The sequence below is a fragment of the Talpa occidentalis genome, unplaced genomic scaffold (assembly GCF_014898055.3).
Source record: "Talpa occidentalis isolate TD23 unplaced genomic scaffold, MPIMG_talOcc4v2.1 talOcc4.14, whole genome shotgun sequence".
Classification (NCBI taxonomy): Eukaryota; Metazoa; Chordata; class Mammalia; order Eulipotyphla; family Talpidae; genus Talpa; species Talpa occidentalis.
Genome location: NW_023601433.1, coordinates 49,683,402 through 49,698,502, shown reverse-complemented (window position 1 = coordinate 49,698,502; position 15,101 = coordinate 49,683,402). Strand labels below are relative to the sequence as shown.

The 15,101-nt window shown below is 34.4% G+C and overlaps 2 long non-coding RNA genes across 2 annotated transcripts in view; one reads left to right on the top strand and one right to left on the bottom strand.

Moving 5' to 3' along the window:
• The window catches only part of LOC129145765 (uncharacterized), a 53,540-nt gene extending 46,897 nt beyond the window's left edge, over positions 1-6,643 (top strand). Inside the window, exon 3 of the long non-coding RNA XR_008551787.1 lies at positions 6,606-6,643. This is a non-coding gene — a long non-coding RNA (uncharacterized LOC129145765). The remainder of the gene's footprint in view (positions 1-6,605) is intronic.
• Positions 5,764-11,435, bottom strand: LOC129145764 (uncharacterized). The gene is made up of 3 exons (XR_008551786.1): positions 11,266-11,435; positions 6,741-6,915; positions 5,764-5,780 (listed from the first exon to the last, which is right to left on the bottom strand). It is a non-coding gene; the product is annotated as an uncharacterized LOC129145764 (long non-coding RNA).
• Between the last annotated feature and the right edge of the window lie 3,666 nt (positions 11,436-15,101).

Sequence of the window (15,101 nt, the reverse complement as noted above, 5' to 3'; positions counted from 1 at the left end):
CCCAAAGAGAAATAAGAGTTGTTGGGAAGAGGGTGATGCAGAGGTGCCCAAGTTTTTTCTTCAGAGAGCCCTTAGTATCTCAGTAATTTTTAATGGCGTCTTCAGGTTAAAAGAAATATTGAACAGCTCATTTTTATTCCTTTTAATAAATAGGTTCAAACAATAATAGTTCATAACACAATATAGTTTACAACTTTTCTATTGAAAATATAAAATATCTCAAGAGTGCTTCTGTGAGCTCTCTGTAATTCCCCAGGGCATAAGAGTGCAGTTTTGGGAACTATGTTAATAGTGGCTGAGAGGTGGCAGTCACACATAACTGCTGGCTTCCTATTACCTTTAACAAAACCATAGAACACTAAGGAGTGGTGGGCATCTGAAAAGGACATAAAAGAATTGATAAAAATTCACCTCCTAGCCTGCTGAGCCAAGAATTTTGAAAGACAATGAGAATCCCTGCACTTATATTTGAAACTGCAAGTCCTGGCGCAATATCCTTTGTTCTCCTTTATACTGGTTCCTATGCAGATCAGAGTTATGAACAAAGATAATGAAGCCACTTTATATATTTGTGAACAAAGAACTGGATTAAAGGCAAATAAGGATATCCACATAGCAAAAATATAAAGTCAAAAGAGAATATTTAATAGCTCTTATTTTAGAGGCTATGGTTTTTAATACTAAAGCTAAAAACTCACCTATAGTTAACTCAGGTAATGCTAATTACTGTTTAAATACAACATCCTCCGTCTCATCAAACCTGTCCCAATTGTTTCTGAGAGTTCACAAGAGCTGTCCCATATACGCTCATTAAAAAGTCTTGTCAATTTTCATTAAATTAGAGTGAATGAAGAGAAATCATTATTATTTATGATTTTATTTCCTTTTGGCTCCACATGCCCATCAACTCATTATCACCACATCCCTTGGGCACTGTTGTGGTTGGATACCACATTGTATGTGTATGACTGGACACTGTTATCATTTCCTTAAAGACCATATTGGTATGGCTATGAAATATAGTGGCATGGTTTTCCATGAGAAGAGGTAGAAATAAGTCATGAGATTATAGAACACTTCCCCTCCCCAGTATTTTATTACCACATCAACATGGCTCCAGTATATAACTGAAAGATTCACAAGATACAGATTCTATTTAAGAAAGGTTTTTAGGGAAACCTAAACACAACTGGTGAGAGCGAAAAAAAAAAAACCCAAGACAGACTAACAATAAAACAACCCCCAAGCCCCCCAAAAAATCTGAAGGAAACTTAAGCCTCTGGCACCACTACAGCGAACATTAAACACAGTCCAGTTCCCAGAATAACCTAGTATCTCACACTAAAAGCCTGATTACCTCTTCATATTACCTCAGTTCTTATTTGGCTTTCAGCAAAAAATTGTAAGGCATGCTAAAAAAAGGCAAAATGGGTTAAGATACTTATCCTACGTAATGAATACATACAAACATCTACCCTAACCCAGCTCCTCTTCTCAACAATCTTGTATTATGGCAACAAAAGATTTTATTTTGATGCATGATATAGATAAATAACAAAACCCAGAGTACTAATTTTCTGCTATAAAGAGGAAATGTTATTCTTTTTTAAAATTCAACATTTTTAGAGCATATTAATACACAGTATCTACTCATCATTTCTAAGAGGTTCTGATGCCTTCTCTCCTGGTGCTATACTAAGAATCACTATCAGCAGTAGGTACAGACTTAAATGATCAACAATTCTCCATTAGAAGAAAAATTCAATTCTTAAAACAGCATGACTCAAGGATGATGGCTTTTCAGAGCAAATGTGGCCTAATCCTTCTATAATTTTTAGGAAATTTTAAGGAGTCCTAAAAGAAATATCTTCTTGACTACTAGTATTTTAAATTGGTGACTTAATTATAATTTCTGTTTATAAATACTGGTGGTAGTTTTGCTGAATTTGTCTATTTTATACTTGACATTTAAATGGGTCCTTTGGCTGTAGGCCTGGGACAGGGACATATGTCTTCCCGTCCATTAAAATCTCACACGATAAACATATAATATTTGTGTCTGTCCTGAAAGGCTTGTTTCCCATTTTGGTAGTTTACATTAATTCTTGATGAAATTAGTTTTCTTGCTATGATACTATATCCAATTCTCAAGGACTATTCACAAAAATAAAGTCTAAGTTATTTTCATTATAAAAAAGTATTTATAGGGCCTCCCCGATGGCGCAGCGGTTGAGCGCTGGGCTGCGAAGCTGCCCGCAGCCTCTGCATCACCTGTTTGATCCCCAGCCGCCGGGCAAGGGTACCACATGGCGCTCAGACCTCTCCTGCTGCCCGCTGCTCCCCTCAGCAGTGTATTTCGTCACTCTGCCTGTTCTGCTCTCCTCTCTGGCTCTGGTGAATTCTCTCACCCTCCCGTGCTTCTGACTATACCCAGTGCTTGTATAAATAAGTAAATAAATCTTTTAAAAAAAAAAGTATTTATAATCTGGGCCCAGTAATTGATAGACACATACACACACACACTAAAATACATGAAACATACACGTTTTTATTGTAATATTCTTGTAATGACAAAAATCTGGAAACAATTTAAATACCTTAAACAATTTAAATTTTAATACAATTTAAATATTAGTAGGAGGTAGGCTAAATAATAAATCATGAAATTTCCCTGTGGTAGAATATTATTCAACCATTTAAAATAATGATATATTATTTAGATTTAAAAGAATGATGTGACTATTTATGCACTATTGGCAAATATGCTGAAACTATATATGGGTGAAGGGAACTTACTTTTTGCTCAATAGTCCTATATATTCAAACTCATGAATAACTTAATACCTATTTTATAAAAATGAAATAATTTCAAACATAATTTAGATATAAAAAATCACAACACAATATGTGAATTATAATTGCATTTCATTTTTTAAAACTATATTTTACATATATTGATAAATGAAGGCATTGAGTAGAACCACAAAACAATTAATTTGGAATTAAAATATTAAAAAAGTATTTGATACAGTGCCTCTTAAAATTTTATTTGACTCTATGCTTGCTAACTCAAAATATTTAGTGAAATATCCAGTCATTTTTTTTTTGAAGATTTATTTATTTATTTATACAAGAAGTGGGTAAAATCAGAAGCAGGGATGGTGAGAGAATTCACCAGAGCCAGAGCGGGGAGCAGAACAGGCAGACCGATGAAGTACACTGCTGAGGAGAGCAGTGGGCGCAGCAGGAGAGGTCTGCGTACCATGTGGGACCCTCGCCAGCAGCCAGGGATGGAACCCAGCGCTGCAGAGGCTGGGGCAGCCTCGCTGCCCAGCGCTCAACAGCTGCACCACAGGGGAGGCCCTATCCAGTCATCTTTTTAAGTCAAGAGTCTGACTTTCCTAAGTACTATTATACTAGCTCACATAATGCCTTTCCCAACAACTATAAGACACCGTAACAAAAATAAATTGACAAAATAGGTCAAAATGGTATCTAACATGTAATAGTTGTTATTTTGCAATGGGGATTTTAAAAATCTTTTAAAATTTATTATTGAAAGTATAACAGGCATACATGAAAAATTATAAATTCATGAATTATCACAAAGTGAACACATTTATAACCACCACCAGATCAAGAAACAACACTATTAGCACCCCAAAATCCCCTCTCTTGGATCCTCTCCATTTCTAAACCATTCCTCCTCCTGGAAGAGAATCGATATTTTTTTTATCACCATTGAATAGTTTTATCTATTTTTGGATTTTATTTGAATGGGTTAACGATGGTTAGTTCACTTTCATTGCCTGAATGGTCACTGTATAATGTTATCTACATATATGCTGTTATGAACAGTCTTGTATGTCATTTGGTGGATGTGGAATTACTAGGTCATAAGGTATAAATCTGTTTAGTTTTAGTAGACATTAAAAATCATGTTCTCAATGAGTGGTGCCAATTTATAAACATTCCTACCAGCAACATTACCATTGCTCCACTTCCTTCATACATAGTACAGTCACACTTTTCTATTTTATTCATTCAGATGGATTTGAAGTGAGATCTCTTTATGGATTTAATTTCTATTTCCCTGAGTAATATAATGTCATCTTTCATGTATTTTTTGGCCATTTTCATATCCTCTTTCGTGAATTGTTTGTTCAGGTCTCCTGACTACTTTTCTTTTGGTTATTTATCTTTTTCTAATGATCTACAAGAGTTCTTCACACATTCTAGGTATGAGATCTTTGCTGGCTATACAAGGCAAGTATTACCTTGTAATCTGTGGCTTTCATTTTACTCTCAATTATTTTAGTGGCAGAACTTCTTAATTTTAATGTAGTCTACTTAATGTATCATTTTATTTTTAAATAGTGTTATGTCCTGTTTAAGAAACCTTTGCCTAGCTTAATGTCCTGAAAATAACATTCTATATTATTTTCTGGAAGATTCACTGTTGAACTTTTTTTTACATTTATATTTATATTTACAATGTACTTGTAATGAATTTTTGTGTATGGTATAAAAGGGTTTAGTTTCATCTTTTACCATATGGATAGCCAAGTGAGTCAATACCTATTATTGAAATGATGCCACCTATCATAAACCAATAATCCATATATGTATATAATCAGTCTTGGAACCTATTCTTTGGTCTATTGCTCTTTTTCTCAATTGTTTTGTAAATGCACACCTTTAATTATTTCGCTTTATAATAAATCATGGTATTTAATAAATTCCTTCATAGCTCTTTTTCTTCTCTAAGGCTCTGTGCTATTCATGGCCCTCGGTATTTCCATATAAATTTTAGAATCAGATGGTCAATTTTCATAAAAGCCTGCTGGAAATTTCCTTGCATATGTTTCTTGGGTACATTAAACTCTGATATCTTTACAATATTGAGTTTTTGAATGCATACATATGAGAGTATTCTGACTTGTTCCACTGAACAGGCTGAAGGGAAAAATGGCAAAAATAGGGAAACCCAGTGAGGGAAATAGTCCAGGTGAGTGATAATGGTGTTTGGGTCCAGATGGTAGCAAGTGAACAGATGAAAAGTGATCAAATTCTAGATGTTCTTGAAAGCAGAACATACAAATTTTCTGAAAATTTGAATGGCTTACAAAAAAATGGGGAGTCAAGAATAACTCCAAGATTTTGGTTTGAGTCTTTAGAAAGCTGGAACCACTATCATGTGAAATAAGAAACTGAAGGAGCAGGTTGGGAGAGGGAGGCAGAACCTAAAACGTCAGTTTGGGGCAGTTTGAGTTTGCAATACCTATTAACCATCCAAATGGAGAGGCCAAATATGCCCAGAGTTCATGGATTATTTCCACACCAGAGACTTCGTGAACTATGGGCATACAGATGAGTATTAAGACCAAGAAAATAGATAAGATCATGGAGGGGAGGCATGTATAGGGAGGGAAAGACATCCATAGACCGACACCTGGGACTTTAATGTTTAAAGACTGGTGAGAGGAGGACAATAACCAAATAAGAGAGACCAAAAGCAGTAACTTGAAAAGTATTTGGGAAACCAGGCAAATATGCTAAAGGCCAAGTGCAGAAAATATTTCAAGGACGACAGAGGATTGCCTATGAGGATTTGATATGCCAGGGTACTGAGGACTAAGAAATAATCACTAGATCTAAAAACATGATATACCACATTGTATTACTGAAGGGGATCTTAGAGGGGAGATAATTTCATTCCTTGAGTGGATGAGGGGTTATGGAATTCAGCATACAAGTAGAAGGGGCTTTTGCCTTATTGCCTGTCAAAGAGAAAACCAGAAGAAAATATAAAAATGCAAAAATATAAAAGTGTCTTGAGCAATAAGGAAAACTATCCTAATAAACCTATAAAAATCTGGAATGAGTTCTAAGTCTACTTACCTGGGGAGTTGCTTCAATCTTTAGAGATACTATACTAATAATATATTGCTTTTCTCTTGGAAGTGGGGTAGAGCACTCCTGTTGAACAATGTTAAATTTCATCCCATTATTCAGTGTGCAATTAAACTTCTTTACCAAGTCCTAACCAGTCTGCACATACACAAGTGTGTGCATGCACACATATGTCCCTCTAAGAATATTTTGGAACAACAGGAAAGAAAAACTTTAGATTTCAAAAATAATAAATGTCTTATTGTCACTGTTTCATAAAACAAAATGTGACAGGTTATTCTTTTGCAATCTTAATGACCAAGCTGGAAGAGAAACCTAAGACAATGTCTGTGGCAGTTAGTGTTTCGGACACTCATCAATATGCAGTAAAGGACTAAAATGACTCAGTGTTTAGCAATTCAACTTGTGTAACAACATGAGTATTGACATTAGAACATTTAAAAAATTTGTATTCTAAAATTTTGGCTCAATCCCTAAATTACAAAGCATAAAAAATGAACTTTGAAATATTAATTTTTACAATATCAGTTTCTTTGCGATTTTTTCAATCTTAAAAAATCATGAATTATTAAGATTTTATAAAAGATATGTTACTTTGAAAAAATCCTCCAGTTTATATCCTAAGTGAATGTAAACATAAAAATAAGCCAACTAAGATTCTTATACATAGTTGGTTGCTTTCTTTATTACAGATTATGACAGTTCTGCTCCCATTCTGAGATGAAAGGAGAGGGTGAGTTGAGGTGAGCTAAATTGTTGGCTGGGGTAGAGCAGCAAGAACAGGAGCCAGAGGAGAGATGCTTAGTCATTCTACAACAAGCACTTACCTAGACAATACAATATCAAGATTTGGTAAGCTCCATGAAATAATTGTTCCAGTTATCACAATTAAACCAAGTCATTTAAATATCTCAGATGTTTTTAAGAACAGTGTAGGATTCATGTAGGTTCCATATGCCATGACCTTGGTAAAAACAATCTGAGTCTTTCATAAAAACCTTGCTGAGGAACAAGTAAGATTTTAAGTGGTAAAATTAGTATAGTTCAAAGCTCTTTAACTATATTGTTATAATTAATAATACATTACTGAATTATCTTTCAAGGTTTGAGAAAAGGAGGTAGTAGTTTCTGTATATACATAATCTTGAACAGAAGTGTTATTGATAACATAGTTGAATAAAATTAAAATAGATATACCATATGATCCAGCAATTCTACTCCTTATATTTATCAAAGGAATGCAAAAACACTAATTTGAAGGCATATATACACTCCTATGTTTATTGCAGCAATATTTACAGTGGCCAAATTATAGAAACATCCTCAGTGCCTAACATCAGATGAATGGATAAGATATGGTATATACACACAATGGAATACTACTTAGCTATAAAATGGGGTGAAATCTTTCCATTTGCAACAACATGGATGGAATTAGAGGGGATTATACTAAGTGAAATAAGTCAGAAGGAAAGAAACAAATACTGGATGACTTCACTCATATATGGAATATAGAAACAAAGTAATAGGCAAAACTAAACCAAAGCAAACCTTAGAAATTTAGCTGCAGAACTGAGGATACTGGCGGGTGGGATTGACAATGAGGAGCAAAGGTAGGAGGGAGCCAATGGTCTATAGTAAAGGACTCTGGGTACTGCGGTCATGGGTGTGGTGTGGTAACATACATCTGAATAGGTGTGAACATATTCCCCTAAATCATATACAGTATTGTAAACTGTTACTTCAATTTAAAAAAAGACAAACTGGGTAAGCACCACACTATGAAGCAATCTGCAGCCTCTACAGCATGAGTTCGATCCCCTGGCTGGCCAGGGAGCAACCCACATGGCGCAGCAGACCTCTGCTGACTTACCCGCTGCTCCCCTCAGCAGTGTATTTCAGTCGGTCTGCCTGTTCTGTTCCCCACTCTGTCTCTGGTGAATCCTCTCACCACCCCCCCAAATCTCTGGCCTGTACCCCAGCTCTTGTATGCATAGATGGATAAATCTTTAAAAAAAAAAAAAAGACAAACCCCTAAGGCCTCCAGCCTCTCCCTAAATTAGTAAATTTCTTCACATTCTTTAGCCCAATGTGCAATCAGGTGAGCTATTCACTCTTGGAAGTTAAAGAAATTATCCCTATTTTCTTAAACACACAAACAGAAACAATTATATCATCACTAACACTGATGAAAAGAATGTAAATGTTTTATAACTGAAAATGTACATATGTTCAATTATTTTGCTTTTAAACAGTAGTAAAATTGCATTTAACAAAACGAAAAACAAAAAGAACAGGTGTTAAGAATTCAATTAATGGGAGTCATCACAGATTTTGTTTATTATAGCATTCATAAAAAAAATATTTTTTTAAAAAAAATTCCACAACTTACTTTCTTCTATGACACCTGCTTTGAACCAAACCAGAATTGAGCAGTTAAAATCAAACAATAATTTATGGGACACTAACATCTTCCTCAAATATACTGTGGCGCCTTCTGAAAACCTGTTGCAGAGCACTGGAATTTTAGTTTCAGATTTAGAAGAGGAAACCATGATCTCTCTGCCCCTTTAATCACTCTTACTCTGCCTTATTTTTCCACAGAATCTAATCCTATTTTAACAAATCCAATAATTTGCTCATTTATTATATTTGTTGATTATTTGTCTCATGCCACTTGAACGTAAGTCATTCTACTAGGCAGCTATTTTTGCGTCTCTGGTTCTTTGCTGTATAACAAGAACTTAGAACAATGCCTGGCACATAGAAGCAAATCAATAAATATTTGTCAAATTAATGAATACAATGAATTCTTCTCATGTGTTCCTCTTGAAGAAGACTAGGCACTCTCCTTTGATTCCAAGTTAGGTTTATAAGATAAGGTTAAATAGCATGTTTTGACATCTTGGATTGAGTATTTAATTTCAGTTTTATCTTACTTAGGCACAAAGTTGTTTCCTAAAAATAATCCAGCAATATTTTCTGTAATGCTTTTACAACACTGACTGCCCTCAGTACTGAAAGAACAACCATATTTCACTATTTCTTTTGTTCTAAGATCTTCATTATGGCTTGGATAACTTTTCAAAGATTTTTTTAAGATTTACTTTCATTTATTTATACACAGAAAAACTGGGGTGTAGGCCAGAGGAGCAGGGGATGAGAGGATTCACCAGAGACAGAGTGGGGAGCAGAACAGGCAGATCTACTGTAATACACTGCTGAGGGCAGCAGCTGGTGAGCCAGGAGAGGTCTGCTGTGCCATGTCGGTTAGCTCCCTGGCTGGAGATAGCTTGATAGCACTAAGTCTTTAACCCCTGTGCCACTGGGGAGACCCAAAAAGGGGTTCTTTTTGTGTGAATAATGTTGACATTTCCTTGTGGACAATTATTACCTGTATCTATACTTATATTCTTTTCAGTTTTTCACCCTTAGGTAGTATGATTAGAATTTATTTTTTTAATCATTATCATCATTTCACTCAAATAACCAATTAACAAAAATTTTTTAATCTCATTTTTTTTAAAGATTTATGTATTTATGCATATAAGAACTAGGGTACAGGCCAGAGGTGGGGGTGAGAAGATTCACCAGAAACAGAGTGGGGAACAGAACGGGCAGATTGACTGAAATACATTGCTGAGTTGAGACAGGAGAGGTCTGCTGTGCCATGTGGGTATCTCCCTGGCCAGCCGGGAATTGAACCCACGTTGCAGAGGCTGCAGACAGCGTCACAGCACTGCACTCAACCTGCTGTGCCACTAGGGAAGCCCCTATTTCATCTTATTCTTTACAAATTTCAGTCACTGCATCTTGTGTGGAGGGTGTGTGTGGGGTGTGTGTGTGTGTGTGTGTGTGTAACTATCTTCATTCTTACAGGAATCTCACCTTGGTTCTGACATAATTATTATAATCTTATTATTAGGATACGGGAATCCACAGAGGTAAGAAAAAAGGCATAATAAAATTTAAAGAGAAAAAACAGAATCAGTTTATTATGTCTATGGGTAACTCCAGCATCAATGTAATACTGAATTTTCTCCCAACTCTTAGTCCCCACTAGAGATATCCACTCTGAAAAAATACATTCTTGATCTTTTCTGTCTCTGCAACTACAAAAACTATTTATCATGTGTTCAGACATTCATGGACAATCTAGATCCCTTTCTATTCTAGATACTATATTCTAACTCAGAATTTAAGTTGTTTGGATGTGGTTATAAATTTGTGACTGTCACTTTCCACTTGTACTTTTGTCTAGTCATGTCAAAGACTTTTGTTCCAAAAATCAATCTTTCCTCCTGAGTCTCAGAATCAGGAATACTAATACCATATGTAATGGTACTAAAATTAAAATGAGATAGCTTATCCTAGGGAGCTCATTGAAACAGAATTACCACTTTTATAGCCTTTTGGCTTCCCATTAGGTTAGGTTCAGGTTATTGTTTTAAGTATTCTGAACCAAACTTCAATAACTTCTATGTCAGTTTCCAATCAGGACCCGTTACCTACCAGTTATAGATGATAGTTATCGCAGAGATTATTATATATACTTTCTAAATATGCTCATCACTATAATAAGTTATTAGCTATAATCTTTATCATAATGCTGTTTATAATACAGCATGGGGAAAAAGGTAAAGAACAAATGATTATGAAATAAAAATGACTAGGGATGGGTGGTCAGAAAGTATGGGAAGCAATGAAGAATAAAAGGCAAATGGGAGGGATGGGGTGTGAGAAAAAAGATCTGAAAAGTAGGAGCAGGAGGGAATGTTTTGTGTTTATGGAGCTATTCAACTAGAGAAAAGGGAGTACAGAATGAACTATGTAATTCATATTTTTGTACATAATGAGAAAATTTACAGGAATAACTATACATTCACTAAAATATTTCTGCTCATAATTTTTCTGAACATTAAAATATTATTTATACTTAACAATTAATTTGATTTTATATTCAAGTACATAAAATTTAAGCACAGAATTTGTAATTTTTATCTAGGTTTGAATCACTGTCTAGATGACATGAACTGTATGACTCTTTGAATCTGTTTATAAACATATGAGATGGAAAAATATATCATGTGATATCGTATTATAAAGGTTCTACAAACAATACATTTTTATGAGAATTGCTAAGCGTGTACTAACATATATAAGATATCTCCTTCCCTTTTACTCTTTCTTTATTCTAGAATCTAAACACAAGGAGATACACGATTTTCCATTTTATCGTAGAAAGCAGCTTTCATTCTTTATGTGGAACCTGACAGCAATCATCCCCTAGTTAGATCTAAATGATTGAATTGCAAGGTGAACTGTGTTGGTGACTAACTCATTTTCCCTCACCTCCAGCACCTTCTTTCTCCCAAGATCAAGCAATTTTCCTGTGTAATGAACTGTATCTGCTATCAACTGGTCTGGAAATTAAGAGTTCCAAAGCATCTTCCAAATCCTCGTTTCCCATTTGGTATCATGATGTCTTTTGCTGCTACATTACTGATCTATGTTTTCCAAGGCTATACAAAGGAGAAATGCAAAAATGAATTGAATTACACAATAATTTTATAGACAAGGAAAGTTTCAATTGACTTTGAATTATTCAGGGAATGCTTTTCTAGTTAATGGGTTGTCAAATTCTTTTCATCAAATAGTTTTATCTGACTGATAGCCTTTTGGTCAGTTTGATGCTGACTAGCAATGGAAAGGGAGCAAATGCAATAGAGACATGCTTTAAATACAACATAAACCACCCGAAGTGGGTTTTTAGCAGTTTGATTTATGTACATAACTTACCCAAAGTTTAGAGAGTGAGTTCAAGAGAGGACAAAAATATGAGCAAGCTAGGTAATAAGGAAACCCTATATTTTCTTGATTTACTATAACTTCCATAGGCATAGGGAAAAAAATAGGGAGGAACTATAAACAATTTATACAATCACCTTAAGAATTTAAAATTTTATCATAGTCAATGTTTTTAATATTTTTCTTCTAGCAGAAAATATTGAATAATTTCTTCTGCTAACCACTTCTGCTATTTATAAAGTATATGCTGAACATTTGCTGTTTTACATTCATATGTTACTTCCAGCATTTACTAAAAATGTCACCAGTTAGCTAATGAAAATACCTGCCAGAAACATTTCATATCATTATGACATTATTGAAAAATAGAGACAGATATTTATTAGTGACTTTACTAATTAGAAGTCCAATATCAAATATGTAGATTCAGGAAATAAGTTGAGTTACTAAAGAGAAAAGACACTTATCTAATGACAGTAATTATTCAATGTACATAAAATGACTAAATTACACAGTTACTTAACTTAAAACATTAATAAAAATTGTTAGTTATAATAGCAAAACATGTTGAATAATGCCGATTCCACAGGTACATGCTTTACAAGCCACTATAACGAGAAATGACTTATCCCAATAAATAAAATATGGTTAGTGAAGGTAAAACATAATTATCTAAATCTATTGAGCAAGAATATAAAATAGGAATGCTTTATAAAATAACCTAGAGAGAAAAATGTGATTAATTTCAACTACATTTGACAGTCAGTAGAACATCTCGGCCAAAATCTAAGTGGATAATTTCAGAGACAAAACTGGTCATTAAAAAAAAAAAAAAGTCAGTACGCTGCAAAAAAATCCAGAAATAAAAAACAAGTCTTTTTCAAAATGATGTCAGGGTAGATACTTACAATAATCAAATATTTGATATGCCATATGAGACCTCCTTTTGCTCTGCCTTTTCTGTTTGCTTTTGCATTTGTTTTGACATTTTCATTGTTTAAAAGCACCTCCATCAGAAGGTGAAAAATAGAAATTAAAAGTAAGCAACTCAATTTATGTTAATGAAGTGAGTTGATATAGAAGTTCTAAGACTATTATAGAAGTTCTAAGAAAATTATTTAAAATTCATTAATAGTTGACTTTAGGAAGAATTTCTATATTGATATAGCATATCTACACAGTAAAACATGAAAATTTTGTCTTACAGTTTTTAAAATAACTTCCTCTTACATGATCTCAGGTGATATTCACAAAAACTCTATTATGTAGGGAAATTAGGTTTGATTTTGCAGAAAATAAACTCAGGTTTCAAGAAGTTACGAGATTTGTCCAAGGTTATACCCATAGTAAAGAGCTGAATGTGAACTTTCAAATATCACTCACTCATTTTTCTTTCGCTAGTATTGAAACTGTTCGTCCATTTTGAGTACCCTTTGCTAGATGAAGGCAGTCTTGATAGAAGAGAGCAAGAAAAGCCACGTAAGATTAAGAATTTACCATAGCGGGCCTCCCTGGTGGTGCAAGGGGTTAAGAACCACACTATGAAAGCTAGCCTTAGCCTCTGCAGTGCCGGTTCGATCCTGGCTGACCAGCGAGGGTCCCGCACGGCGCAGCAGACCTCGCCTGTCTCACCCGCTGCTCCCCTCAGCAGTGTATTTCGTCAGTCTGCCTTTTCTGTTGCCCGCTCTGTCTCTGGTGAATCCTCTCACCCTCCCGTGTATCTGGCCTGTACCCCAGTTCTTGTATAAATAAATAAATCTTTAAAAAAAATTTACATAGAAAATCAGAAAAATGGAAAATTAGCCAGAATTATATGCTTTTAGATATAGATCAAATGTGAAAATACTCCTAACAGGGATTTAAAATTCCTTCAGATCTTGCTATTCTTCAACCCATTAGCAGGGCTAAAAGTTGATTTATAGACTTATAATCTTACAGTTCTAAATAGAACTAGAAAGACTGTAATACTCTTATAATCTTACAGTTCTAAATAGAATTAGAAAGACTGTAATACTCAAAATCATGATAAAGTGGATAGAGCTGAAATAAAAAAAATGATTTTGAGTATTACATGATTTTGAGTATTACAGTCTTTCTAGTTTATAAGTACTATTGTAGTGTGTAACCTTACAATCAAGACGGTTTTCAGGAGGATAACCTAGCCCTTTGATGCCATTATTTTAAATTATCATTATTCATGTTTTTGAATTGATAATTGTGTTCATAATACAAAATTAATTCCAAAGGTACAAATATTTTCAGTACAAAAGAAGTCTTTCTGATTATCCTGTTGTTTATCCTCCCAGAACCCCTTCCTAGGGGCAAACATTGCTATCGGGATCCCTTCCACAGATAATCTACTCGTCTACACTTGTGAGTTTTCTAAGTCTGTGTATATAACAAATGGTAGCAAACTATACACAATGTCCTTTAAGTTGCCTTTTTACTTAGCTGCTGCTTCATACCTTTTTTGAGTCATAGCACCTTTATATGAAGTGGTTGCTCCTGGAAAATGAAAGATACAGAGTGACAAGAGAGGTTAGAAATGAAGAGGTGCTTCTCATGTTTATAAAAGTGTATAACTCCTCACTTTTGAGATAGTAGGATGCTTTCCCACTGTGGGATTCTATGAAAACAAACAAACAACTATCATTCTTGTTACAAATTTCTGTCTTTTTGGCTCAGGGTGGTTTGACCAGGTATCTTTTACACACAAACCAAGAACCAAGAACCAAAACTTATGACAGTTTTTATATTTCTTTCATAACCCTTAACTTATATTTTTATTTTCTTACTGCAGTACCATGAGTTTACATCCTTATTAGTATTTTGGAAACATGAGCTCTCTCCCTTCAGCTGTAGTCAAATAGTGCACCCAAAATCAAAGCACCCATAGTCTTCTACCATATTCTACCATGCTATGTTCTCATCCCACTCTCTTCTCCTCCCCCTCTGGATATCTCAATTCTATGATCAGATTTAAAGGGTTGGTTTAAAAGTTTAATCTTCATCTGACTGTTTAGTTTCTTTATATTCCACACATAAGTGACACCATCGAATATCTATCTCCTTCTGGCTTATTTTGCTTAGCATAAACCCTTTCAGCTCTATCCATGTTGCCACAAATGGCATGGGCTTATCTTTTGTGATTGCTGAGTAGTATTTCATCATATAAATATACCATATCTTCTTGAACCATTCATTCATTTTTGGACACTTAGGCTTTTTGTATATAATAGCTTGATTATTACAAAAAGGACTAAAATTAATATGCGTGCATACATTAGTGTTTTTGTATTCTTCTGTCAGAGAGCTAGAAGTAGAATTGCTGGGTTGTATGGCAAATACATTTTTAATCTTTTGAGAAACCTCCATACTGC